Source organism: Tamandua tetradactyla, chromosome 16 (assembly GCF_023851605.1).
Source record: "Tamandua tetradactyla isolate mTamTet1 chromosome 16, mTamTet1.pri, whole genome shotgun sequence".
NCBI lineage: Eukaryota > Metazoa > Chordata > Mammalia > Pilosa > Myrmecophagidae > Tamandua > Tamandua tetradactyla.
In genome coordinates, this window is record NC_135342.1 from 7,065,227 (window position 1) to 7,071,164 (window position 5,938).

The 5,938-nt window shown below is 37.5% G+C and overlaps 1 pseudogene; it reads left to right on the forward strand.

The window, feature by feature from the left end:
- The first annotated feature begins 2,865 nt into the window (after window positions 1-2,865).
- Window positions 2,866-5,546, forward strand: LOC143658261 (vomeronasal type-1 receptor 4-like; annotated as a pseudogene).
- Window positions 5,547-5,938: the final 392 nt, after the last annotated feature.

Here is a 5,938-nt window from a genome sequence, read left to right on the forward strand (position 1 = left end):
TTTTTCTGGTGAAGAAAGAACTGGCCTAATCGTTACTGCAAGGATATTTCAGGGACTTAAATAATCAGTCAGTTGATTGCCCCTGTGGCTGCTGAGATAGATGATCAACTAAGAGGAGTGGCTTCCACAGTGAGGAATCCAGCCAGTCGCATTTAACCCAATCAGTTGAAGACTTTTAAGGATGAGGTAATGACTTCAGCAATCAGAAGGGAAAACTTTCATCTCATCTACAGCCAGCCAGCCTTTCCTAGGAATTCATCAAACAACTACATTGTTGCCAGCTCATGGCCTGCCCTACAGAATTTGGACTTGTGCATCCCCAAAATTGCATGACACAGTTTTATAAAATTTCTTATTTCATATATCTCCTGTTTCCCTAGAAAACTTTGGTTCTGTTTCCATAGGGAACTTTGGTAATAGATGATAATACATCATTGAATATACCCATACTGATTTGGGTGGGCTTTCTGGGAGCAAACTTACCTATAACAATTGTTAGATCCCTTGTATCCTCTTCTGGTTTTCTCACTTAATTTGCCTCAATTCCCTCCTGGTTTTTCATTACCCCAGACTTAAAGCCATGCATAAATTGAAAAAAGTCAGGCAATCCTGGAATGTACACTCCAATTAGAATTTTATATGTGTCCTGTAAATATTTGGAACCATTTTCAGATTGGAAAATTCCTTAACAGTAGCTCTGAGCACTGCTCTTGATCATAGATAAAAGTCACTGAGGTGCTATACCAGCAGTCTGAAAAATCTGGTCCTATGAGGTATTTGTTGAATTTAATTTGGACCTGCTGGGGAGGGTGCTTTTACTGCATTCCCTGCATTTTCCTCCTGGGTTCTCTAACCTACTCATTCCCACATATCTCTCAAGCTCCCTTCATTTCCCTCCTTCCATTTTGCTCTCTGATTTCCTGGGCCCATTTCTGCTCCAGACTCCATCTCCCTTTCCCACTGTTCATCATTGCCTTGGAGTACTCATTGTACCCAGGACCTGGATACACATGTTATCTTCTTACTTCTCATGGTCTTTAACTACTCATAGAAGTGAAGGTCTTTATGCCATTTACTTACCATGCTCTTTACATTCCTTCTTTCATTGTTTCCCCTCCATCTCTAGCATCTTCATCCCCAAGACTACGAATATACCTTGTAGCCCCAGAATACAATATATCCCACACCCTTAAATTCCTTGCATAGATTCCCTCCATGTTCCCTTAAAGTCTGTGGTGCACTTTAACCCCTCTGCCTCTTTAACCATACAGTGCCTTGTAAATCTCTGTCATCTTTCTCTCCCTGAATTTTCTATGCACCTTATGTGCTCAGGTTCTCTGATCTCTCATCTTATTCCTATATACTCTTTTACTGTGCCACCATTCTTACACAACTCTGTCCTACATGCTCACACTGTCACTCTCCTGATATTCCAACTTTCCAGCTCTATGCCTACAGTGAAAATGCTCATGGTATGGACTTGTAAGTGTGATATTGAATTACTTTTGCATTGTTGCCCAGTTGGAAGGAGTACAAAGAGTGGAAAAGGACCTTTTAAGATACCTGTAAGACTTAAGATACCACTATTCTGTCAAAATGCACATATTGTCAAAATATATACACACGTGACTGTGTGAGTGTGATTTTATGAACTTGGGTGGATCTGTTTGAGTTTGTATCAGTGTGTGCCATAGTGAGCATATATACATGTAAGTGTGTCTTTTGGTGAGTGTACGGAGGCATGTGAGATTGTAATGTACAGTGCATATGAATGTGTACATGTGTAAATATGTGAATATATAGTTGTGTGGGTTTGCATGCACATTTGTGTTTGCAGATGTGTGTAACTGGAGAACTGTGTGACTGTCCAACACTGTGGTTCTAAATTCTGACTACAGTATTGGTAATATTCGGTAGTATACCTGGATGAAATTGTGCAAATATTTTGTTGTAGGAAAATCCAAAGGACAATTTGAATTCATGTTTTAAATTTCTAAATTGCAAAGGCAACTATTCTTCATTACTGGCAGTTAAATAATTGTGTATATGTGTGTGTATGTGTGTGTGTGTGTATTTACATGTGTGTAGAGGGCTTTCATAAACATTCAATTCCCTTGAACTGAGAACATGGCATTGGCTTAACTAATAGTTAAGAAATTGTAGAATCTGCCTGTTAAACCATCAGATGACTGTGCTCTTGAGGGATACATAAACTGCTGTCTTATCAGGAATATTGTTCTGTTAGATTTCTGATCACTACTCAGGTAAAAAATAATAGGAATGGATATATTTCAAAAAATTATATGTATGAATCAAAATGATATGGCACTTAGCTGTTCAGATGAATTTCATGATTTCTAATGTAAATTACTGGCATCATATTCTTCCTTTTACTTCTATCTCTTTATGAATCCTTCTCAGTTATTTTGCCAGATTCCTTTCCTCTGGTCATAATTTAATTAATATTGAAGCCCAGTGAACTAAAGGTTTGGAGAAACCTCTACTTTTTGAGGAAGGACTTCTCTGGGAAGCAGAGCCTCCAGTGAGATACGCTTACCTCACTACCAGTCTCTCACATATAGACTCAGCAATACTTGTCTTCTCCACGAGACCCTGTCTGCCCCTAGGGTTCATGGGAAAGAAAGAGCCTCTTCCAAAGCCTCTGAATTCTCTTTGGAATAATTATGAGCTTGTAATTATTTTCTGGTAATTAGCACCTGGGAAAAAAATTTTCCAGAAATGTTCTCAGTGTCCCAAGACTGCAGTGAAATGATAATGACAGTGCTGTAGGGAGGTGAGGTCACAGAGTCACAAGCCCGTATCTCAGGGTCAGGCTGCTTCTCTGACACTTGTTGGATGCTCATGATGGTCATACTGAGTCCACCGAACTGGCAACAGAAAGAAGTAGGGTGAATATTTTTAAACCAATCTGAGTACTGTCTGTTAAAAAAGGAGATATATGAGGAGTCATTTAAGCAATCATATTGGAAAAAGGGATCTTTCTGGCATTGTAATTGTTCTAGGACCAAAGTTATCTCGGACAAATTAATTATTCCTGATGCCTGGGCTGAGCTTGTATAGAGAGATGGGGGTCAGTAGAGTAGTGAGTAAAACACTTCACACTTATAACAAAATGACAGATGAATCTGAAAGTATCAGTTAATGTTGTGTAGAAACAGTTTGTGTGAGTATCAACTGCTGGAATGGAAAAGTTTTCTCTAACTCTGAGCATATGAAGTACTTTTTGAAGACAGTTATTGTGTCTCTACTGAAAATATAAGTGGTCTGTCAAGTATAGTGAGACTATTTTCCTTCTCGAATTAGGGAAGCAGGATTTTAGGAAAAGCTAACTTTAGAGTTATGGGCTTCAAACAGCAGCTGTCATGCACCAATGTAACTTAGGAATTTTCTCTGATTTAAAAATATTCTAATATCAACCCAAAAATGACCACTTCAGTTTTTAAATGCACAAACTTCAATATTATGCAGATTTAATTTTCTGTATGTGTCTTATGGTTTTAATAATATTCTCATTCCATTGCCAGCAGTTTTATGTAACTCTTATATTAAGTAATTAGTGAATATATGAAATACAAATAATAATTATTTGGTTTCTAGTCTATATATTAATATGTATATATATATTAATTTTTATTTTTAATATATTGTTGTTTCAGGTCCTGTAGTTTCGGACATGATATGAGATTGTTGAATAATTCCTCAGATAGGCACTGTCATATCTTTGTTTCTGGTATAAAAACAAGTAAATGTTCCTACTGCCATCCAAATATTGAGCCAGTCATGTTTTCATTAAATCCAACTTGTTCAAGGAGAACATTCCTGTACTATTTCACTCCCACCAGTACCTCTGTATTTTGTTACACATAATATTCAATGCTGGCAATGGTGGTGGAGTGACTGAGTTCTCACTTGCCATTCCAGAGACCTACGTTCAATTCCAGGTGCCAGCCCATGCAAAAAACAAAACAAAACAAAACAAAAAACCACAAAACAAATACTTTACTCATAAGTAACATAACCCTTATATTAGATTTCAAGCATTACTGAAACTTGTTACAACCAAAATGTTAAAGTATGACATGACCTGCTTAAAATCAGATTATAATGGTTAAAAACAAAAAAATATAATCTATATCTGGATTAATGCATAAACACAGCTAACTGGTTTTGTTAGTAAAGCATGGTGGTTAACTGGCAAGACCAGTTCTAGTGTCCACTCTACTGTTAACCAGTATTGAATGGAGACAAACATCCCTGTGCCTAAGTGCTCCTTGTCATTACGATAAAAGCAGCAGTAGTGGCCATCTCACAGATTTGTGAAATTAAAGAAGTTACCACATGTACAGTGTGTAGGGCAAAGATTCATTCATTAATAACATACTTTAAATGTTGCACATGCAAATATTAGAAAACTCTTAATGAAAGACAAACATTAAATCAATGTTTCTTAGAGGACACTAATGGTAAGTGGAGAAGATTGGATTTCAGTTGACACATGGCCCACATCTCTTATCCCCATGCAGAATCTTCTGGCGCTGAAGACAAATGTTAGTGCCTGGGAACTGGCATAATATCCTCCAGGGATTTAGCAACAGGCTTGGTCTTCTTATCCCAGACTGTAGTTGGAGTCCTGGGGAATTTCTTTCTTCTTTACCATCAACATATCTACATTTATGTCACTGAGTGCCAGTTAAGATCCACATATTTGATTTTCAAGCACCTGATTATAGGGAACCCTTTGTTCATTCTCACTATTTTTTTAAAATGGAGTCCCTTGGACAATGGCAGCATTTGAAATGGAATAGTTCTTCAATGATTTCTGATGCAAACTTCTTTACTACCTTCTCAGTGTGGGTGGGGTGGTGTCCATTGGCAGCACCTGCCTCTTGAGTATCTTCCAGACCATCAGCATCAGCCCCAGGATCTCCAGGTGGGCAGAGCTTAAAGTGAAAGTTCCCAAGTACATCAGCTTCTCAATAGCCCTGTGCTGGCTCCTCTACATGCTGGTAAATATCATTGTTCCTATGTATGTGATCGGCAATTGAAAAAATGTTTACGATCAAAAACAGAAGAAATTTAAGGTTCTGTTCTGCTATAATTCACAATACCAGTGCAGACTCATTGTATGCTGCATTGTCATTATTCATTAATACTTTATGTTCAGGGCTCATGCTCTGGGCCAGCAGCTCCATGGTTTCCATCCTGTACAGACACAAACAGCGGGTCCAACACATTCACAGGACCAACCTCTCCACCAGGTCCTTCTCTGCATTCAGAGCTACACAAGCCATCCTTTCACTGCTGAGCACCTTTGTGTCCTTTCACACCCTCTCTACCCTCATTCAGGCTTGTATTACCTTTTTAATTTTCCCAGTTTGTGGCTGTTACAGATAGATGCAGTATTTGCTGCATCTGTCCCAACTGTCAGGCTCTTTGTTCTCCTTGGCCGTGACTCCAGTGTATTCTGGCTCAGCTTTTCCTGCAGCAGAAATAAAACGTCCCCCAATTTGATCAGATATATGTAAATGGTATTTCTTTGTGTCACATTCAGTTACTTGGTCTCTTGGCACTTACAGTACTGTAAACAAAATCATGAAGCTTTTACATATTACAAGAGAATAGCAGTATACACACACAATGCATACATTGCTATATGTATGAATGGCTGCATCTCTGTATATATTTATGTGTCTGTGTGCATATATACATCTACATTCATATATAGATTATGTTTCTGTTATATCAAGCAATAATGTTCAAAATCTGGATATCAGAAATGTAAAAATAATATTAATTACAATGACAAAATAAAGTCTATTTCAGCTGATTTTTATCTATGTATCTACTTATTTTTGTATATACAATCACAGTAGTCAATTAATTGTTTAAAATTTTATGAAATATCTGTTTTTATTTA